The 14559-nt window shown below is 38.7% G+C and overlaps 1 protein-coding gene across 3 annotated transcripts in view; it reads right to left on the bottom strand.

Moving 5' to 3' along the window:
* The window catches only part of ANK3 (ankyrin 3), a 366464-nt gene that overhangs the window by 67048 nt on the left and 284857 nt on the right, over positions 1-14559 (bottom strand). The gene's annotated exons all lie outside the window — the stretch shown is intronic.

Below are 14559 nucleotides of genomic sequence, written 5' to 3' on the forward strand. Positions count from 1 at the left end.
TTTTAAAAGCCTACTATAGAAAAAACAAGAAGGAATCAAAGAGTTTGTTCAGGAAAATATTCTGGGCAAGTTTTCACCTATTCAGCACTTGACAGAGAATAAAAGTTTCCATTCAGAGCAGATATATTTCCTTTCCCATGATTTGGCTTATTTTAAAAAGTCTGAATTCCCAGAGTTCATAATGTCTGCTACAACTGAGAAAGTTCTGATAGTTTATTTCAACTGCTGTGCAACTCATCACCATCAGCTAAGTAGATTCTTTTTTCCTTCAGTCTCAAAGCTATGATTATGTCCTCCTTTAGAAATGGCTTAGGATTCCACATAGTGCAAGCAATTTACATGGACCCTGCTATGAAATTACACCCTTCAAACAAGACAGATGTCCTAACCTGGAATGTAACAAGTGTGTATCCTGTGAGTATTATGCTTACTCCAATCAGTCTGGACCCACCTAAGGAGTAAGGCATCTTTCTGGGGACTTGTGATAACGTGTACTTCTTCGCTGTTTGTGTTTGTGACTGTTGTGGGTGTGTGCATGTACATTTGTGAGGAGTGAGAGTCGCTTGGACAGCACAGAGATCAAACCAGTCAATTCTAAAGGAAGTCAACCCTGAATACTCATTGGAAGAACTGATGGTGAAGCTGAAGCTCCACTACTTCGGCCACCTGATGCGAAGAGTCGACTCACTGGCAAAGACCCTGATGCTGGGAGAGACTGAAGGCAAAAGGAGAAGAGGGCAGCAGAGGATGAGATGCTTGGATGGCATCACCGACTCAGTGGACATGATCTTGGACAAACTCGGAGATAGTGAGGGACAGGGAGGCCTGGCATGCTGCAGTCCACGGGTTGCAAAGAGTTGGACACGATTTAGTGACTGAAAAACTGCAACAAGGTAGAGACGGATATTTTGCCCTTGGAAACAAATGCAGTGGGTTTCCGAAGAACTGCCACCTTGTGTAATGGAGGTCACCTTGTCACACTTAGGCCACAATACCTTGTGTGAAGCACTAAGGCAACTCCAAACAGATGAGGTGTACCCATCCGATGCAGCAATGAGTGGTAAATGGAGAAGCTTCATGCTCAGTTTCTGACATCTTTTAGGATTTGCCAGTGACTCAGGGACCCTCTGTGTTGTACCCAATCTCTTTTAAAGCTGTTAGTAATTCCTCTATCACCTAGCTCCCAGAGCAGTGTTACCCCAAACTGGCCACATCAGAAGTAACACCAGTGTTATGTGTTAATAGCAGAGACTCCTGGGTTTCTGTAGTGGAGATTCTGAGTTGGGAGCCCAGGGATGGAACCTGAAACTTCCCTACTCAACTCAGGTGACTTTATGACTTGACATACTTGAGAAGCAAAAGTCTTAGTAGACTCTTACCCTGTATCTGTCTTTAAGTATCCAGACTCCAAATTATTAAAAACATGACAACAGGATCCCATGAAAAACAAGGACATTTCAATATGAGAAGAGGTACTTATGGGGGTACAATAAATACCTATTAGTTTTAAATGATTTTTAAAAAGATATACTAAACCACTCCATAGTTATAGAATTAAAGGAGACAAGGGCATAAAAAAATATTAAGAGCTTCTTACTTTTCAGGGTGATTCTAATGCCTGTACAATGAAAGGACCTTGGAATCCCTCTCTTTCTTTCTTTGAATCTGTTACTAGTAAAGTTTTTTTTTTTTTCCCCTCTCTCTCTTACATATACAGACATCAAAGGGAAAAGAGAGAGGTGAGTTCTGAAATAGGTTTGGCCAGGAGGAAGGTTAAAATTTACACATACTGCATGTCTGCTTTGTGGCAGGTCAATTACTATTTTGCCCACATAGCATTTTGGTGAAGTTAAGTGTCTGAAGTTCAGAGAGGTTAAGTGACTTGCCCAAATTAACTTAGCTGGTCTGCTTTCGAGCTAAGACATAGGTGGGAGAAGGGACAAAACCACGCAGACCATGGACATCAACCACTATTTGACACAATGTCTTTGCAGGCTAGCTGGCACATGGGTTGCTGCTGCTGCTCTTTAGTTACTAAGTGTGTCCTACTCTTTGCAACCCCACGGACTGTAGCCCACCAGGCTTCTCTGTCCATGGGATTTCCCAGGCAAGAATACGGGAGTGGCAGTGGGTTGCCATTTCATTCTCCAGGCCATCTTCCTGACCTAGGAATCAAACCTGCATCTCCTGCTTGCCAGGCAGATTCTTTAACACTGAACCACTGGTTAGTGGTTGATAAATGGGTAAGTAGTAGATAGATAATGAGCAGTGAATAGATAATGATAAATGGATGAGTAGTGGATATTGGCTTTTCTGATAGCTCAGTTGGTCAAGAATCTGCCTGCAATACAGGAGACCCCAGTTCGATTCCTGGGTCAGGAAGATCCCCTGGAGAAGGGAAAGGCTACCCACTCCACTATTCTGGCCTGGAGAATTCCACTGACTGTATAGTCCATGGGGTCACAAAGAGTCGGACACAACTGAGTGACTTTCACTTAGTGGATAGATATGCAAACACCCTGATCCAAAAGATGACATAACTTCTTATTGGCTCACTCCAGAAGCAGAAAGTTCTGATGACAGTGGAATAAGAAATGGAAGCTAATATTCTCTAGCATTCTTGCCTCGCTGATGAATGATAAATTTCTTAAGTACCTTGTAAGTCATTTAGTTTCCTTCTTGGTAAAAGGTGTGACAGGATTCTCTGTAACTGAGATTTTGCAACACAGCAAGAAGGATCATAAAATGCTTTGCAAATATGAATGATTATGAAGGTCATAATACAATGAATCATAAATAACAGAATTGAAATCACATTCCCACAAAATAAGTTTTTCTTAAAGCATTTAAACCATCACCTTGATCAGTTTGGCCTCACTCTTACAAGCATGTCATAAATGTCTTGATAACTTGGTTAAATGAGTCCATGACTCTCTTTCCTGTATGGAATCTGTTTTCTAAAGGCCATTTGTGATCTGCAGGTTTGAGTGTGAATAGTCTATAGAAGGAATACAAGCTAAAGGTTTCACAAAGGATGATTTCTGTATCTGGGGTTTCATTTCTGGTCATGTGAATGTTCTCTTAGCTTGCTCTTCTAAGAATGGAGTATTTAATAATGAGTGGTGGGAAAAAACGGAGTCTTAGAATATCAGAATTCAAAAGGGCAGGCTAGCTTGTATGGATCTGTGGAAAGTTTTTGTAGACAGCTATCTTAGGTTCAAATCCAGCTCTCAAACCAGTGAGCTTGCACTTTGGAGAGATTCCTGAACTCTGAGCCCTACATTACTTGTCATCAGGATAAGAAATTTTCCTCTGCAGTAGATATGACAAATAAATGATAGAAAACCACCAGCACAGTTCTGTTGACATAACTTAGGTTGTATATTCTTTCCAAGGTCATACAACCTTGGAGATAGAGGAGAGCCATAGAGCCTGCCTTTGGCAGATCTAAGTTTGGATTTCTTTCAAAGAAAAATCACACTATTTCTGTTTTGCACCTCTACAAGTGTATAAATCAGAACTGCTATCAGTTTTTAAGAGAAAATTCCACCAATAACAGAAAATTAAGTAGCAGATAAATTGGGGGAAATGAGGGAAATAAAAGATAAACTTATAGTATTTAACTCTGGCTATAAAATTTGGTGGCTCAGACAGTAAAGAATCTGCCTGCAATTCAGGAGACCCAGGTTCAATCCCTGGGTAAGGAAGATCTGTGGAGAAGGGAATGACTACCCACTCCAGTAATCTTGCCTGCAGAATTCCATGGATAGAGGGCCCCAGGCAGACAACTGTCCATGGGGTCACAAAGAGTCAGACATGACTGAGCAACTAATATTTTTTTTCATAGACTATGGGGAGCAATAGCACACTTGTAATATACTCACTAAAATATTTCAGAAAATTATAGACATTCATTTCTTGGAACTAATGTTCAGCTCCATCTGAACATGCAACTTTTGGAACAAGCCCTCCATGAGGTTACAGGAAAAACCCCTCAAATTATATATTTCACTCTTCTTCCTCAAAGGAAACACAGTAGGAACTTTTTCAATTTTTATTTTGGAAAACTTAGATTCATGGGAAGTTGCAAAGACAGTACAGAAAGGTCCCATAATTTCAGTAATTTAACTCATTGAATTCTGGCATCTGCTATTCATCTGTCTGGGTCAGCATTATTTTACACCAAGGTAGAGACCTTTGTTATTCAGATTTGCACAAGTAATTGAGGGCTAATGATGCAGAATGTCTGGAAATAATGACATATCTGTTTGTTTTTCCCTCCAGGTTTAGCAATCCCTATAATTTCTAATGACCCTATATCTTGAAGTTAATTTTGAGAAAACTAATTTCTAATCATTACATGCCCTTTTCCTGCTTCCCAGACCTCCTTTCCTCATTTGTGGCATTCGTTCGTTTAGAAGTTGTTTTCTCTCTTAGGTATGGGTCACTGAATTACTGAGGAAATATATCACCAAGAGTGGCAGCACATGACTGGATAAAAGCCATTCATTTCTTCTTTCAGTCAACAAATTATGATGAAGAGACAACACTGCTAAGAGCTGTTACGTACACGGGGCATAATGACTGTCACCAGAGCACTCTCTGCACACATGAATGCTAGAGTCCACCATGAAGAGAGCAAAGTTCAAAGCTGCTTGCAGAAGAAGACAGGCCAGGTGCCGTAGACTATTTACCAGGTGGATCTAACTTGGACTGGGCTTTAGGGAATGCTTCCTGGAGGAAGAGAAGTGAGGGAGGGCATGTTTGGCCACGCTGGAATAATCTGCTTTCTGCTATGACTGCAGAAGCCTCATATTCTTTGCATTTGCTTCTCCATGTTATTTTCTAGAAAAATATTCTTCCACATTAGATTACTTTTCTATTTATGTAAATAAAAAGCCTTTTAAGCAATTAGCCCCCTTACATAACTTTCCTCAACCCTTCTTTTAACCGTTGGTACTATATCCAGACAAGAAACAATGAATATAATCCTATCTTCAAAATCAGGATCGGATATAATGTCTTAAAGCTAAACACCAATCAGTAACTCAGCATGTGGCACAAACATGTAAGTGCACTGTGCTGCGAGGGGCCTAGACCTGCAGTGTCCACAAGTCAGCCTCATTCACACCGACATTGAAGGTGATGCAGGATATGGTCCAGTCTCTCACACAAGTCCTTGACTGTCCCTGGAGGGCGATGAGCCACCCCCTCCTCCCTCCCCGCCTGACATGTGTGACAGGATGTCTGATGTCAGTTTTGGACCCAATAATGGTTCATTAAGACATGGAATTGCTAGCAAGTCCATTACATAGATGTGTATAAAACTTGGCATTGGTACTGCTCATCTGCTTTGGTCCTGTGTTTATTCCCTGACTAGCAGGGGTGATGGAACTGCTCTGGTCTAGTTAAGTACATGGTGGGCATCATTCCATTGATTTAAAGGAACATTTATATGGCAACGAACTGACAGCAAATTAGTATTGTGTTATGGTTCAATTAGTAGATTTTAGCATGCTTTTTCTACTTTTTATTTTTTTACACTCCAGCCACAGTCTTTTTTTTTTTTTCTTTGCACTTCAACCACAGTCCTGATTTGTTTAAGTTCAGTTTTTACTTTTTCCTCCAGAATTTTTCAAAATCAGTAACAGATTTCTCCAACAGGTGGTGCTGTGTGCAACATAAAGCTACATACTCCACTTCGCAGTGCTCAACTGATTCTATGATCTAACTTGACAATTTAAGATCACTGTTTGGTCTCATGGCTGATAAAGTAAAAATAAGTTCAACTGAAAAGAAGCAAAGTAGCAATTTTTAACTGAAAAGCATGTTTCTAAAATATGATTGATATAGTTAGACAATAAATTATGGACATTTTCTGTTAAGCTACATAATTAGTATAAATTTTCCATTCCTGCTTCATTTGTAGTAAAACAATATATGTAATTATTTAATCTAAAATGTAGTACCATAAAATTTCACTTGCTCTCATCTGAACGTTAAGCGGTGTTAACAAGTGAGGAAATATTTTCCTAGTGCTGTAATACTGTTTGGAGAACTTCAGCAACATTTTGTTCCAATACAGTGACTGGGATTTTAAAATAATAGCAGAATTCACATATCTTCAAAGCATGCTTTTGATGGGTAGTAATGATTTTTATTTTAAAATCTAATAGATTTTAGACCTAATATGTATAAATCAAAATCTACTACTGTCCATGGTAGTGCTGTCTAAAAAAATTTAATGCATGCCATATATATAAGTTTAAAAAATTTATAGCCACACTGAAAAATAAAAAAGGAATAGGTGAAATTATTTTTAACAGTATGTTTTTTTATTTCAGTATATCCTAAATGTTACCATTTCAACATTCAATTAATATAGAAATTATAAATGAGATATATGTTGGGGGTACTAAATCTTCATATATCTGGTATATTTTATATTTATATTTACAGCACATCTCAGTTTGTATTAGCCCTATTTCAAGTGTTCTCTGGCCACAAGTAGCTAGTGGCTACTGCACTGGTCAGTCCAGGACTAAGCATTTCTCAAACTTTTCAATTCTTAAGACCTCTAAGGAGGAAGGATTCTTTTACTAATAAATATTACTTCCAGGTCCAGTATAACCACAAACTATACAACATCCCTTTGGGGTCTGACTTTAGAGGCATTTATTCTACTATTTTATTGAACTTTAGTTGATTTATAAGGTGCTAGTTTCTGCTATACATCAAAGTGATTCAGACAGATATATATATATATTGTTTTTCATATTCTTTTCCATTATAGTCTGTTACAGGATATTGAGTATAGTTCCCTGTACTATATAGTAGGACCTTATTGTTTACCTATTCTATATATATAGTAGCTTGTATATGCTAATCCCAAGCTCCTAATTCAACCCTCTTTCCATATCCCCTCTCACAGGAAGCACAATTTTAAACATGGTGAATTGAACTTTGTTAGTTTCATTCAAGTAAGGTTTTAATTAAACTTTCAAAGTGGATTCAATTTGCTGCACTTGAAAGATGATACTTTTGCAGGGGCAGAATGAGTACTTTTGTTTTGCGGTACCTTTTTCTCTCCCGAGAAAACACCAGTGAACAAGTGCTAGAACAAGATTTATGTCTGCTGCCAAATAGAAAAGTGGCTCCTGCTACATGATACCTTAGTGGTAACGGCAGGTTCTTCACACCCAGACCAACTGTCCTCTGTGTTATTCTAGCCTCTTATTTCAGTAGAACTCTGCTAACACACCTGCTTCACTAGCATAATTACTGACACCTTTGCCCCTGAGCTTGCTAGTGCCACAAATAACTCTTGATCCCATCTTATTCTGCAGTGACTGTCTTTCCTGAATACATACCATGTCTTTTGGAATCATACAACAATTAAGAGGGTACCTTGGTTCATTGTGGAAAATTTAAATAGCAACTGACATTTCTGTCACCTTTTGTTGCATACAAAGCCCTTTTATAGGCATCCTCTAGCCACTGGACTGGAAAAGGTTTTCATTCCAATCCCAAAGAAGGGCAATGCCAAAGAATGTTAAAACTACCATACAATTGCACTCATTTCACATTAAGGTTATGCTCAAAATTCTTCAAGCTAGGCTTCAGCAGTATGTGAATTGAGAACTTTTGGATGTAAAATATGGGTTTAAAATAGGCAGAGGAACCAGAGATCAAATTGCCCACATTTGTTAGATCATGGAGAAAGCAAGGGAATTCCAGAAAAACATCTACTTCTGCTTCACTGACTATGCTAAAGCCTTAAACTTTGACTTTGTGGATCACAACAAACTTTGGGAAATTCTTAAAGAAATGGGAATACCAGACCACCTTAGCTGCCTCCTGAGAACCTGTGTGCAGATCAAGAAGCAAGTTAGAACTGGACATGGAACAACTGACTGTTTCAAAGTTGGGAAAGGAGTACAACTAGGCTATATATTGTCACCCTGCTGATTTAACTTATATTCAGAGTATATCATGCAAAATGCCAGGCTGGATGAATCACAAGCTGGAATCAAGACTGCTGAGAGAAATACTGACAACCTCAGATATGCAGATGATACCATTCTAATGGCAGAAAGTGAAGAGGAACTAAAGAGCCTCTTGATGACAGTGAAAGAGGAGAGTGAAAAAAACTGGTCTGAAACTCAACACTAAAAAAAAAAAACTAAGATCATGGCATCTGGTCCCATCACTTCATGGCAAATAGAAGGCGAAAAAGTGGAAGCAGTGACAAGTTTTTTTTTTTTCCTTGGGTTTTAAAATCACTGCAGATGGTGACTGTAGTCATGAAATTAAAAGACACCTGCTCCTTGGAAGGAAAGCTATGACAAATGTAAACAGTGTATTAAGAAGCAGAGATGTCACTTTGCTGACAAAGGTACATATAGTCAAAGCTATGATTTTTCCAGTGGTCATGTATTGACGTGAGAGCTGGACCATAAATAAGGCTGCGCTCCAAAGAATTGATGCTTTCAAATTGTGGTGCTGGAGAAGACTCTTAAGAGTCTCTTGGACTGCAAGGAGATCCAACCAGTTAATCCTAAAGGAATCAACCCTGAATATTCATTCGAAGGAGCGATGCTGAAACTGATACTCCAATACTTTGGTCACCCAATGCGAAGAGCTGACTTACTAGAAAAGACGCTGATGCTGGGAAAGACTGAAGACAGAAGGAGAAGGGGGGCGGCAGAGGGTGAGATGGTTAGATAGCATTACTGACTCAATGGACATGAATTTGGGCAAACTCCAGGAGATAGTGGAAAACAATGTAGCTTAGCAGGCTACAGTGCACGCGGTCGCAAACAGTCGGACGTGACTTAGCGACTGAATAACAGTAAGGCATCCTTCATTTGAGAAGATACAGAGGTGAGGGAGTATTATAGAAAAACAACTAGATTTAGAGTCCAAATTTTGGAAGTCTAGATCTATCAACTTACTCTTCCCTGAATGGGTGGTGGTGATGGGATTCCATTAGCCCTGGTGGTGTCCTTGTGTGATTTGGAAAAGGGCATCCACTTGGAGTGGTCACAGCCCCCCATGTATGTAGTGTGGTAACTAGACAGTAGTTTTGAAAAAAAAAATTAGATAAAAATGACCTTTTGTCCTCAAGGCCAGTGTCAGAGCAGATGACTTGGCAAGTTGAAGAGGCAAGATTTCCACCCTTGCTTGCTCTTCTGCCCAACTGTTTGTACATGGCAACTGTGTGTATAGCTGACTTTGAGTGTGGTTCTCATGTGTCAGACATTGTGCTATGAAATTTACATACTTCAGCTCATCCATTCCCCAATTAGTTCTCCACGAGGTTAGAGAGACTTAGGGTTAGTAAGTGGTGGAGCCAGGATTGGATGGGAATTCCAGTCTGTGTGACAGCTGAGGTTCATAACCCTAATGACCAAACTACATCGTGCAAATTATCCTCCTCTTTGGACTTGCCTTTCTCTGAAGTTACAATTTGATTGTGCACACTAAAAGGTTTTGCAAGTTTTAAAAATACTATAGAACCATACTCTAATCTTTATGACTGTGTTGCTTAGAAAAAAAAAATCTATATATATATATAATCAAAATACTGATCAAAATACTGGCCAAGATGCTTTCTATACACTTGGGTTTTAAGATTTTCAGAGAAGGGATACAATGGGACTAGTTATAAAAGTAGAATATAGGTTAGTTATAAAGTAACAGAATTCATTTATGGAAAGGAGGGTTAAAATGAGGCATTTATAATGAGACAGGTATTATCAAGGATCACTTCCCATAGATGACAGATAAGACTTAATTGTTACAAACTGGGGAAATTAATAGGTTAAATAAAGCTATAGTAGGATGAATTATCTCTTTTTTCCTTTAAGGATGGTCACTGGCTTATTTTATATACTATTTTTATCTTGCTAATTAACAGCTATCCAGGGGACAGAGTGGAGAGAGTAGAAAATAACATGAAACCTCAGGCTTTACTTTCCACAAGAACTCTGACTGGTTGGACCTTGAAGGAAAAAGAAGGGTTAGATTTTTAGAGACAGACTGATGTTTATTTTTGTCTGATTTTCAGGGAGGGAGGTTCCAGTAAAAATGAAGTTTCTCTGGGGACAGAACAAGAGTGGTGGTTAAGTGGTTCTTGAGCTGGGTGTGAAATCTGATCAATTAAGCTTCAGTTATAAAATGTGTGTCTTCGTGCACCCCAATGTTCATCGCAGCACTGTTTACAATTGCCAGGGCATGGAAGCAGTCTAGATGCCCATCAGCAGACTAATGGATAAGGAAGCTATGGTACATATACACAATGGAATATTACTCAGCCATTAGAAAGAATTCATTTGGATCAGTTCTAATGAGATGGATGAAACTGGAGCCCATTATACAAAGTGAAGTAAGCCAGAAAGATAAAGACCATTACAGTATACTAACGCATATATATGGAATTTAAAAAGATGGTAACGATAACCCTATATGCAAAACAGAAAAAGAGACACAGATGTACAGAACAGACTTGGGACTCTGTGGGAGAAGGCGAGGGTGGGATGTTCAGAGAGAACAGCATTGAAACAAGTATACTGTCAAGGGTGAAACGGATGCATGAGACAAGTGCTCAGGGCTGGTGCACTGGGAAGACCCAGAGGGATGGGATGGGGAGGGAGGCGGGAGGGGGGATTGGGATGGGGAACACATGTAAATCCATGGCTGATTCATGTCAACGTATGGCAAAAACCACTACAATACTGTAAAGTAATTAGCCTCCAACTAATAAAAATAAATGAAAAAAAAAGTGTGTCTTGGTTCCTTCATTATTATTACTTTTAAATTTAATAATAGTCTTCATTTTTCCTGTTGTGGCCTCCAGTGCTTGATGTTTTTAAACTTGGAAGTACTTACATTTCCTTTTAACTGTCTAAAATGGAACCAGAGTTTATCTGGTCTTTAAAAATGTAGCAAAGAAACTCTATCCACTATTTTCAAGATGACATGTAGAATCCAGGACAAACAGCTGTATCATTGTATCTTTAAAACATCACACAGATGCCCTTAGTATGGTAGTGTTTGGGGAGTCAGTTGTGTAAGCAAAGATAGGAAGACCTCCTATTTGAAAATTAGCTTGTTGAAAACAAAATGAAGACATGTCAGCATGAAATCTTGGAAATTCATTCCATCAAGAAACTTTAAAAAAAAAAAAGAAAATCTGCTTGCGCCTGATAGGATATACTATAATCTGTGCTCAAAAATGAAAAACATACTACTAGAATCCACAATGGTGGCTACTTGCGGTTAATTAAAAAAATTAAAAATTACCTTCCTCACTTGCTCTAGTCACATTTCAGGTACTTAAGATTTACATGTGACTAGTGACGCTAGTAAAGTAATGCTCAAAATTCTCCAAGCCAGGCTTCAGCAATACGTGAACTGTGAACTTCCAGATGTTCAAGCTAGTTTTAGAAAAGGCAGAGGAACCAGAGATCGAATTGCTAACATCCGCTGGATCATCAAAAAAGCAAGAGAGTTCCGGAAAAACATCTATTTCTGCTTTATTGACTATGCCAAAGCCTTTGACTGTGTGGATCACAATAAGCTGTGGAAAATTCTGAAAGAGAGGGGAATACCAGACCACCTGACCTGCCTCCTGAGAAATCTGTGTGCAGGTCAGGAAGCAACAGTTAGAACTGGACATGGAATAACAGACTGGTTCCAAATAGGAAAAGGAGTAGGTCAAGGCTGTATATTGTCACCCTGCTTATTTAACTTTATACAGAGTACATCATGAGAAATGCTGAGCTGGAAGAAGCACAAGCTGGAATCAAGATTGCTGGGAGAAATATCAATAACCTCATATATGCAGACAATACCACCCTTATGGCAGAAAGTGAAGAGGAACTAAAAAGCCTCTTGATGAAAATGAAAGAGGAGAGTGGAAAAAGTTGGCTTAAAGCTCAACATTCAAAAAACTAAGATCATGGCATCTGGTCCCATCACTTTATGGCAAATAGATGGGGAAACAGTGTCAGACTTTATTTTTCTGGGCTCCAAAATCACTGCAGATGGTGACTGCAGCCATGAAATTAAAAGATGCTTACTCCTTGTAAGGAAAGTTATGACCAACCTAGATAGCATATTAAAAAGCAGAGACAAAAATTACTTTGCCAACAAAGGTCCGTCTAGTCAAGGCTACGGTTTTTCCAGTGGTAATGTATGGATGTGAGAGTTGGACTGTGAAGAAAGCTGAGCGCCAAAGAATTGATGCTTTTGAACTGTGGTGTTGGAGAAGACTCTTGAGAGTCCCTTGGACTACAAGGAGATCCAACCAGTCCATCTTAAAGGAGATCAGTCCTGGGTGTTCATTGGAAGGCCTGATGCTGAAGCTGTAACTTCAATACTTTGGCCACCTCATGCAAAGAGTTGACTCACCGGAAAAGACCCTGATGCGGGGAGGGATTGGGGGCAGGAGGAGAAGGGGACGACAGAGGATGAGATGGTTGGATGGCATCACCAACTTGATGGACATGGGTTTGGGTAGACTCTGGGAGTTGGTGATGGACAGGGAGGCCTGGTGTGCTGTGATTCATGGGGTCGCAAAGAGTCGGACATGAAAGAGCGACTGAACTGACTAACTGAGTGATTACTGTAGGATTGCACAGGCATGGAATATTTCTATCATTATAGAAAATTCCATTGGACAACATTCTCTCAGAATATTCAATATTCTTCCTAAAATATTGCTACTTTCTCAGAACTGGCCTCGAAGTAAATGTTCCCCTTTAACTTTTCCCCCTGGAGATTAACATCAGTGAATTTAGGGCAGAAGAGACAGACTGAGGTGAACTTTCCTCTAGAGCTGCGTATTATGCTGTGGCCCCTCCTCCCGCCCGCCTCCAGGACTGGGGGGGGGGGGGTGTCTAAGTGAGCACTGTACCCAGTACCGGTGGCTCAGACATTATCAGACACATACCCTGCTCTCAGCAGCTTACATCATCAAGGTAGCTATTGGTTAAAATAAAATCCTTGTGCAGAGGATTCTACCTTACAAAAACTAGTAATCAACAACAGCATTTAAGAAATACTGGATACATGAAAATATTTCTATACTTTATTTTCCTTAAAACAAAAACTATCCTTTTTGAAAAACCCATTTATCTTATTCTCTCCATTTCTTTTACCTGAATCATCCATATTCTTTTACTCTTTTCAAAATGCTAATTCAGTTCTTTCCTTTAGGATTTATTCTTTTTAAAACCTTTGATTGTGTTTTCTTGTAAATTTCCATACAAAAGAATGACTATAAATAAATTAAGGTAATAAAAATCAGAAATCTTAATCACCACTGCATGTTCCCATCCATCAGAAATTATCTGAAGTTGTGTATGGTATAGGATATAAATATCAATATTATATATAAACATTTACTATATACTTATTACATGTAAAGTGACTATTCTTGATCTTGAAATCTAGAGGTCTATAGGAATTTTTCTTTTTTAGGTTTATTTTCCTCTCCAAAGGACACACGATTCTAAAATAAGTGGAATAGTTAGAAGTTTTTGTAAACAGGTAGAATAGATTTCAACCCTGGTGCTGCTTCTTAGTTGGGGTAACCATTTATAAGTTACTTAACTTATTTGAACTTCAGTTCCTTCATCTATAAAGTAGGATTAAAACTACCTATCTTGCGGTAGTATGTGTTCATTTAAAATTTTAATATATAAATGCATTCACCAGTACCTCATGAATGTAGACTCTCAACAATGAATAGACTCCCTTACGCTGCTGTAAAGACATTTTAAAATTCTTGGCTGGCTGTGATTCACCGTGTCTTATACAAAATCTTTGGTATGATAATTTTTTTCTATAGAATGAATATAATAGTGATAATAGCTGATACTTATCAAGGGCTGAGTATGTAACAAGGGCTGTATTTGAAAAGTGCTTCACATAATGACTATTTTTTCTTAACAGCAGCCCTATGAAGTGAGGAAGGTAATCTCCGTTTTGCAGAAGGAACAGAGGCTCATGGGGATCCAAGAGGTTGTCCATAGTCATCCCTCAGACACCCTCGAGTCTGTGTATCTCCTTCATGCACACTTTACAACCAGGAGAGACTATGTTAGAAGCTTTCCAAAAGCCAGTGAATTAAATGTGAAGGTAGTGAATTTTATAGTATGTGAATTATATCTCCAGTAAAAATGCTATATAAAACAGTTGCTGGATGTTGAGGGACTAGCAAGTTAGTATAAAGGTTAGCTTTCTTTATGGTGAGATTGCTCTACCTCTCTCTCTCTTTTTTAACATTTAAAAAAGAAAACACTATACCAAGTACCCACTCTCAAAACAAGTCTATTCATAATGTCTGCTAAGAAAAACTACTATGATTCTAAGGGTTAGCAGCCTGAAGAAGGTGTATATGAGAAAATGACATGCTTGCTGTAGGTCAGTCTTACCAGATCAAGGAAAAAGACACTGGAAGCACCACAGACTCCAATCATTAGCCTGAACTTCATTTTTTAAAAAACTGATTAGAATCAAGGAGAAATTAAAAGTCTATAAGAATGATCTGGG

This window comes from Odocoileus virginianus, chromosome 7, assembly GCF_023699985.2.
Source record: "Odocoileus virginianus isolate 20LAN1187 ecotype Illinois chromosome 7, Ovbor_1.2, whole genome shotgun sequence".
NCBI lineage: Eukaryota > Metazoa > Chordata > Mammalia > Artiodactyla > Cervidae > Odocoileus > Odocoileus virginianus.